Below are 10017 nucleotides of genomic sequence, written 5' to 3' on the forward strand. Positions count from 1 at the left end.
CTGTTGGTTAGACATCCTGCAGCACGAATCAACAAGATAGTGCAGCAATAAAGATAGCAATAACTCTGTAGAGAGCAGCACTATATTGCGTAACAATTCACAAAGTTTACCTAAATTGTAATATGTTGCAGAGGACTAGCAGAACTTTCACAGTATATCGTCCTCGCCAACCACAAGGTTAGTACTGCACAAAAAGCCCTGGTTAAAAAAAAAGGATATAAAGCAGTGAATTAAATATTGTACGGAAATAACAATCCAAAGTTTATTACTTCCCTTCATAAAGAATTGCAGAATTGTAGTTGGTTCTACTCGTTAGCCTTGCTCGAATAGAACCCGCTAAATACCAGTTTATTGTGGTGTCGTATTATATAAATATATAGCAGATATTATAAAAAAAAACCGTCCCAAAGTTCGATGGGTATTATCTTTGCTGTTGGTAAACTGATCTCTTTCAAAATTGTCACAGATAGGCATATACTTCAAGATGTCGTTGTCCAACCCTGAAAATATGAAAGTCATCGAATAAAAATTGTACAAGTACTGCCCCGAACAACATAACATATCAAAAAAGTACAATATCAAGGTAACTAACCTTTTTCAACCTGTGTTCAATGTGCCCTCCATCTTCTTCGACCTCAAATCACAACCGTTTTGTAATCCCGAGATGCTGTTACGGATCTCAGGTATCTGCTCCCAAGAAGCGACTCTCCTGTCTTTCAGTTCCTGGTCAGTCAGTTTGTCCCGCTGACCCCAAGTACACCTTTCCCTACGAGAATATTCTTGTGAATAAATTCTGGTGTAGCCTCCTCCAAATATGCTTGTGTAGGACGTAAAACTCCATTCATTTCATTTCATTTCCAAATATGATTCAGATACCTTGGTTGTATGCGATGGGGCCAGTCTTGTTTGTTTCTTGCTTTTTGAAAATGTTAAAGCAAAAATGTCGTTTTTCTTTTGTGACAGAGCCACTAGGTATGTCCATAATTAAAGGTTCCAAGATATTCTGGTAGTGTTTGTAGACTGGTATAGTAATGTAATTATGGTTGTAATGTATTGTATAATGAGGTCTTTTAGAAAATGAAGTGAAAGGTGATTAGACAATAGCTAGAAGATGGAAAATAATTTTCAGTGACCTATTTATACCTAAAAAACTGTAATAGACTTCTACCGATCATTAAATGATCGACTTATCATAATTACGTCGCAAATGGTTGAGTTATTTTAGTTCAAAATCGTCACTAGCCGGTTAATCGAACAGAAACACCCCAATGGCTTTCTGACAATTTTCATTTGCTTTTTAACAGTTTTTGTGTGTTTAATCATTAGTTTCCACTCGTTTGCCAATATTGGCTGGACAGAGAGGTGCTGCTATTGAATTTAACGAATACTGAGAAAATCACGACACACCAGACGATTGTATTATTGGCTACTTATGAAAACATCAAACTTGATCCATTTCTTATAATCATCAATCTATCACTAAATATGATATTACACTACATAATAACCCATACTTCGCCGATTTGATTTTCATTAGTAACATGAAGATAGTTATTTTCCCAGTAGTTGTGTCAAACTATTCTAGAAATATTAAAACAGATCTTGAAATATATTGTTACTCGGAGTAACTTATTCTGTATGTATATGAGCAAATCATAAATTATAATTACACAAAATACAAAGCTTCGAGTGCTAGAGATACGTCGTAATATTGTATGGTCATTTCATTCCAGGAGAATTTTTGATCCGCCTGAATTCAAGAATGACCCACAATTGTGTGGAATTGGACTGTATTTTTAAAAAGTCTCAGAAAAGTCTTCAAACATCTCTTCTGATATTAAATTAACAGTTAAAATCAATATCTCAGAAACTTACTTGACCACGACCAGCGATATATTTCAGATGATTCTATTCCCCTCTTCCACATCTCTATGTCAATGATGAAATGCCAAAGACAATGTCAGTAAAACGATTGGAAAAGGAGTTACACGTAAATTACTACTCAAGCAATCGAACCGCGAACTTTACCTCGAACGCTTGAGATCATATGAAGCAGAAAGTTTCCATTAACCTCAAGAAAGGGGGGTAATCGAATTGTTTTTGAATTTAAGATTTGGCCGTCTGCTCGACTATCAAATTAATTCATTTTTATTGAATAAATGATGGAATAAATATACGAGTCTTTAGCTGATAGAAGTATGCCAGACGAACTGGAAAATTTCCCGCCCGAGTCAATCAATGCCTGGTTAATATACACCGTTAACACGTTCAGATCTTAACAACAGAATTTCACGATTTCAGATTTCATTCTTAAACTGGTCATAAATATATTTTACAGTTTTTATTTTACAATTCGCCTCTTTATCTACATGATAACGACCATATTGTATAGAAGAGTGTGTGTCACAATCCCCTCCAGCTTTCGGCATCCTTTTCAAATTACTGAACAAATGAAAGTTTTACGTCCTACTTTGTGACTAAGGCGGAGAGCTGGTACGGTCTAATATACTATTCAAAATAATGCAACATGAATGAATAAAAGCAGGATATGTATCATGTATGCACTTTGTGTTCATGTAAAGGCCAAAAACTCTGCATCGACGAAGTTATATAGATAATCAAAATCATTCGTTATTAAAAGGTTATAAGTACAAGATATAAAAAACAGATGAACTTTTTAGATATCTTGAACAACGAGTCTATAATGATGTTGTCTGTACTGAAGCGAAACAGAGATAACCCAGTCTGATCGGCTATCTATACTTCAACTACACTGTCCTCTCAGAAGTGGTAAATGATTTCTGAGTAAAATATCAAGATAGCAGAGTTTTACTAATTCAACTTTAATGTTGTGTGATCTGAAGCAAGACAATATCAGAAGAATATATCAAGTGCCCACACACATGCAAGAATTTAAAACCACTACAAGAATTGTTCGTGTTCCTCATCGAAAGTTGAAACTGGAACTTCCTTTTTTCTGAGGTAATGGAAAGCCAATGGGTATATTAAGATAATTTACCTATTCTATTACCATGAGATCTTTTCAGTTTTATTGATAGCTGGGTCGTTTGAAGATCAAAACAAAGTAATAGGAAGATGAAATGTACCACACAATGACTGACCATTCTTCAATTTCGATAGGATTTCCACAGAAAAATCCAGAGCCTATTCTCATAATGTGAAGATTTGTAATATGTTTTGAGATCCTTTTTTCTGAGTCTTCCAATTGCTGTTGAAAAGGCTATATGCTACATACAACCAAGGTTGTCGAGGAATCGTTAGCTTGACAGTTCAGTAACAGACTTCACAGTCTGGTTGGATTCCATCACTTAATCAAATGTACTGAAGTTAAATCACGCTTTAACATTTTATTCCACAGCTACCGCCATTCTCTCATTCTTACTTCCGAGATAAATTCTAATTGATGACGATAATGTCGTGTGATTAGTCGTTAATCTAATAAGAATCGTTTATTCAACAATAAAACCGTTCATGCTTCCTCACAGACACCGATTTGTTTGATATAGTATTATGGTATGGATTGTTCCGTCTAGACGAATTAACTAGCAGTAATCAATGGTGTGTGTTCAATATTGTGGGGTTAGTGGTCATAATTTAAAGGTGGGTACGAATTCCAAACAAAGTCGGTATTAGCAGTATATCAAAAAGCGTCTGGAGATAAAATTCAATTGTTGTCGTTTCTCTTAATAAATAGAAATTTGATTTTATTCAAAAAAAAAAAAAAAACCCAAAAAACTTTATCTAATTTTAGTTATCAGTGATCTAATATCAACTTCAGATGTTATAATGTTAAAAGAGACTTGACTTTGCTGTATTGTAATACATTTCCATCACTTCTTGCGTTTTTTCTAATGGAACAAAAAACAAAAACATGTTGACAATGACAAATCACGTGATGACATAACTACCAATGACATCTAATCTATTTTCAGTAATATTATTACACAAGTTTAACCATAATACATAATACAACGTCAATAAATAAAATATACCATCTCATTCCATGTTAAATCTCATTTCAAACTTTAACTAAACCTGTTTGACACCGATCTGTCAGCTTCCGAGCTAGTTTACATTCTCTGCATCTATATTTCTTAAAATTTGACTGTCAATATTTGGAAACGTTTCCGACTGGACAAATATCTATAATACACAATGAGGTTTGGTATTAGGGGGTGAGAGCCCACACCGGCCGACTCTCGAAAGCACTGGCACAGGCATCAGACTTTTTCTTACCTTTAGGAGGATTCGAACCCACGTCACCTAATCGCCTAGCAGACGACAATCCAACAAGGTACCGACTGAGCTATTCCACTGCCACAAAAAAGACAGTTTCCAACACAGCAGTAAAGGTATTTGAGGGGGTGAGAGCCGACACCGAGCCGACTTTTGTTTGGGTTATCCACTCTGACCTAAAAAGGTGTGTAATTAACACAATCTTCTTAAAGTTTGGGTAAATTTTATTTATACCTATTGATTTATATATTGTTTTAAAACTGTGAATTTGCACATTTTAATTCTGTTTTTTTTTAATTTATAACTTACACAAGAGTCGACAACAATAATTTCACATTAACCCTCTATGAACTGCTGACTTGACATGTTACTTAATCTTTTTAACTCATATATAATTAATTAATAGGTTTTTTTATTAACAATTTTCTCAAATATTGGTATTGCATATTATTTGATATATTTATTTTAAGCTGTGAGAAAGTGCATTATGAATCTGTTCTAATTTTTTTCAGTAAGTTAATTAGAACTCAATCTAGAATACATATAAATATGAAAATGACCTAAAATCAATAATGAATATTTCGAAAAGTTTTAGGTTGACTAAAATAAAGATATTGTTAAAAAGCTTGTGACAAGTATACAGTAAAATAAAATAAAATTAAATGGTGAAAAAGTCCAAATTCGTGTTATATCATCCTCCACTACTAGAAATGTGGTCTGGTAGAAAAAAAACTTTTTTGACAGGAAATTATGCAAAGGCAAAGTCGAAATTAAAAAAAAAGGCTTCTACATTTTACATTTTAAAATAAGTTTAAGATAACAAAAAGTGTAGTCTGTATTAAATATTTACGATTTTTTACCTTTTTCAAGATAGCAGCTAAACGTTTAGGAATTTGCATGTGCGGCAAAGGTACAAAATGAAGATATTGTTGGTACAAATTTTGTTGAATTACAAATTTGCAAGTTTTTGTTTAACGTAGTCCAGAAACTCTGATTTTTGTGATTTTCTGACTTTTTAGATCATTTTCGACCATTTTGTGAAATTTTTGGAAAATGTTTTTGTATAATCATAATTGATAATTTGGTCTCTACCCATCTAACAAGTTGATTTTCTGAAACTGCAGCCTGCTTGGAAGTTCTTTCAAGAATACCCAATAAAAATTGTGGCAATTTGAAAATTTGCATTTAATGGCAGATTTCTGAAATTAATGAGTTTTCCACTATACCATTTCTGGTTGGATATCTGGTCTGAATGTCTGACCCAATGCCAAAATTGTTGTAGGTTTCAGTATTTTACAAATTTTGCTAGGTACTCTGACAACAATATCAAAAAAAAAATAATAACTAAAAAATTAACGATAACCATACAGCTATTGTCCAACACAGTCCAACTATCAATCTGAGGTACCGGTGTAACGACATTTATTAAAAAAATCATGTTTTACAAAGATTGGATTTAAAGTTGATATTTGATTTCGAAGTTAAAATCTTCAAATTATGCAGGATGTCTTATATTTTAATTCCAAGATCTCATTAAACAAATGCTATTAGACACATGTGGTAATTGAGTCTAGCATCTAATCTTTCCATTTAACCCCTACCACCCGGCATTAACGGAATAAATTCAATGAAAATATTACAAACAGATCTGGTATTCTTTCAGACATGAGCTCACCCTCTAATTCCAAGTGTCACGTTCTTAGATTCTATAGCCGTCACCTTCCGTCACCTTTTACCAAATCTTCATATTATCATTTATCGGCAAATTCAAATAAGTCTCAAATTTCCCAAGCAATCGGCACCAAATTATCAGAGTATCGTAACGATTGCTTTGTTGAATCACACTCAAGTCTAGACATTTTTGTAAATGAACCTGCCCATAATTACGTTAGGTAAAAGAAGGTACAGAATAAATTATCTTGTTTGTTTGTGAGTAATACTCCAATATATTACTCCGTATTAAGAAACTAGTAACTAGCGGTTGGATCGCTAATGCATAAGACAAATAATTTTCTCTTTGAGAGAGCTAATTTTACAGGATCGGGTGGCTAATTTTGTACTTTAAAATCGACAATTAGTTAAAACTAATTTCGAAGTTACGACCATTGATTCTGATCATTGAGAGACTACAGTTTAGCGTTCGAGTTCTGAAAAGTTGTCAAGAACAGCAGCCTTCCAATGATCACACACATCTGTGTTTTAATTAGTTCAAAGTTTTACTTATAATCTGATTTTAAAATAGATTCTTGGTTTTGATTCGTTAAATATTATTTTATGATGATTCTTCGGGCATAGGACATCAAGGACGACACTTAACATGCAGGAAGGTTTTATTACGGTCGACTCGTATTAGTTCAGTAACCGCCACATGGTGTTGATCGTTTGTAGATGAAAGTCTCCATATGATCATCGATTCCATGCCAGTTATTATAGATTCTGTCTTGTATTTCATTTCTTCCCCAACTTCTGTCAAATAATAGCTTATTTTGTTTGTACACGCTATCTAGAACATTCACACTGTGGAATAACAACCTTTGCTGCAGGTTCCTGCATTCACTCTCAGAAGGGATTTACAGGGTTTCTAATAAAGAGATTTCTGTCTCTGGACGTAGGATGCAACTTTCACAAAGCCAACTCATGAGTAGTGAGTTTCAAACCATATTAAAGCCAACAATCATTCAACTACAGTAAAAATATAATATGATGTACGTCAGATTTCTCTATTTTTTCATGTTTTCTTATCACTTTTCAAGATTAACATACGGTGACATCTGATGACATAAAACAGGTAATTGCAGGTAAAACACATGATTTTCAAAGCGGTCAATCATAACGTTAGTTTTTATAAGTTTTGTTCTGCAAATATAAACACACGCACAAAACTCGTGAATGCTACACGAAGAGACATGGACAGACCCGTAAGGAACGGGTTGTTTCGATTTGTCCAAAGAATTTGGATAAAATAAACTAAGGTCCTATCAATGTATGGATGGGATGCGCGTTTTTTCCTAGTCAATTGTAAAGTCTATTGGTTTTGACTTCATGCTTGTCATTTATATTCAAAAGTTCAGTTTCCTTCTGACCCATGGCTTCTCTTGGTATGATTTGAGGTAACCAATAAAATATAGACATTACATTTACAAGGCTGTTTTCAAACTATGTAAATATTCGTTAGTGTAGCCCGAACACGATCACTTCCTCTGCTTTTTGTAATCTCCCACAGTATTCGGCACTAGATACCGTACCTCATACATGCATTTTATGACAATATACCAGTGCCAAAATATATATGCTTTCTTGAACATCCATATAGCTGATTACTAAGAAACGAAAACATATCTTTCGTATTTAGATGGATGAAACTTGTAATTAGTTGCCTTCCTTATCTTATTGTTTTTTTGGTTCGGATCGTTAGTTCATGTTTTTTTAAATTATCTTTATTCCCCTTAATTCGCGTTTCTCTGTTTTTGATTGACCAAGCGACATATTGGAAAGAGATTTCAGGAAAAAGTTATAGTAGGTTAAATTTCGAGATTGAAAGAGATGTCAATTATTGAACTCATGGAGTGAGTTCATACGATTCCTAAATACTTGTAAATTATCTGAATGTCTAAAATAAATATGAATGTATATATCATAGGGTGTCTGGTCGAAATGAAGTCATGATGTTTTATTTAGCACAGACCTTTTCACATTTTTTTAAAATATACATACACCTCCATAACCATTAGTACGGTACGATGATATTACGAACGCCTGTGTCATTTACTTCTAGGTCAATTAGTTTTCGACCCGAGTCAATCAAGTGAAATATTAAATCTGGTATTTTTTTCTAATCAAATTTATCTTTGTCAATTTTTGGTAATAAATCTTCATTGACTATTTCATTTTTCAACGTTTATCTCGCTACAAGTTACGATTGAAAATGAAAGTTTTTAATCTGGTAATGATGAATGGCTCAGAGTTCGGAAGTTAGTGGGGTAGTTTTCGATAATGTATGGATTGTCCGTTTTCAATTATATAAAAAAGAATACTTGGTGGTATCTTTATTTTCATTTTATATTGAAGGAATACGTCTTTCATATCCAATCACAACATATTTTTGGGTATTCGTATCAATTTTGCCCTTCCAGCTTTGATATTAAAAGGATTGTAAAAGGGTTTTCTATATTTTTCATGATAGCATCAATTTGCACTATTCCAATTTTCAATCGGACATCTGTGGTTTCTGCATTTCCACTTTACAATCCTTTTAATTAAAATCTTTTTTGTATCGCACTTTGATCCATCATGTAGGTCTACGATGTAAGTCATGTAAATAGGTAGTTAAATATTATGCACTCTTTACTTTCAAATTAAACAATATGCTTAAAGATGGGTTCCCTTATTTTAATTTATGAAGATGAAAATGCTAAAACTTATACGAATAGAAAATATAGGTGTTCTAATGACTGGGAAAAATACCAGTTTATTTCACATGTCCATAATTAATTCATAACAAGCTAAATTAGAAGATAATAGGCTTCGGCTTGTTTCTGAAACCATTGCTCATATTATGTAATTATCCATTGTAAATCATGAATAAATATTGTTAAAAAAAAAAAAAAAAAAATTAGAAGAGAATTACTAGCAAAATTCCAATGAGTGATCGATGAAGAAAGGTCAAAAAGTCTTTTTTTGTTTATCCAGTCTGTACTTGCATGGATATTTAAGATTGGTTAAAACTCTTAATTATATGCAATAAGAACAATGATATGATTAAGAAAACAATAACGGCAAATTCTCACTGTTAAAATATTGCTTAAAACATGCTACTCAGAGTTTCTGCTATCGCACCCCACAAAGAAAGTTTTATCAGCACGTTTAAGGCACCTTATTACAACTTGTAATTACTGTAAATATGGGGTAGAAACATTACAGCATATGCTTTTAAATTGTACAGCCATTGAACCATTCCGCCACTTTGTAAATACTTTTATAAATAACTTTCTCTGTACCTCCACATTCTCTATCTCTGAAACTTCTTTATTTCTTAACACTGACCCAAAATTCTTTCCTTTTATCTATACTGTCACTTTCACTGTCTGGCAAAATAGGAAATTAAACACTGCACTTCTAAACGACGAACTAATTTACCGATTTTATAAAAACTTTAAACGTCAATAACTTTTCATCCTTCTTCTTTCAGCACAGCACCACTTTTCCTTTTTTCAGCATAAATTATAGGTAAGATTTTAAAATAATTCGGTATGTGTTTCTCTTGTCTACAGGTAGTAGATAATTACCATTATTATTTTTTTTTTTGCAGTGCGTTCTTCGAACGCACTGCATTGTTTTGCAAATGACTATTTTTTTTTTTTTTTTTTTTTGTCTACTTCTGGTCACGCTCCCCAGCCAAAACTGCACGTCACACATTGTCTGACACTATTATTTCTTATACTTTGCGTGTCGCTACTGTTTAAATGTAAAATGACGCATTTTCTTCCAACCGGAAATGACGTATGACGTTAACCATTCATTACGTATTTCGAATTACTGCTCTAAATTCTGCATCTATTTTGACCGTAACTTTTGTTTTGTTCATTACTTTAAACCAATGACTAAAAGATAGCACTTTATAAAATTTCAGAATTTGACTTTTGACGCTCACATTTTTTGCTATAATTTTAGCGGATTTTTTTCCACTCCTACAAATTTATTTCAAGCCGTCTAAAAATTTAATAGTAGATAAGCATTTTGATTCCTGACAAAAATCTAATT

The sequence above is a fragment of the Lottia gigantea genome (assembly GCF_000327385.1).
Source record: "Lottia gigantea unplaced genomic scaffold LOTGIsca_6, whole genome shotgun sequence".
Taxonomy (NCBI): domain Eukaryota; kingdom Metazoa; phylum Mollusca; class Gastropoda; family Lottiidae; genus Lottia; species Lottia gigantea.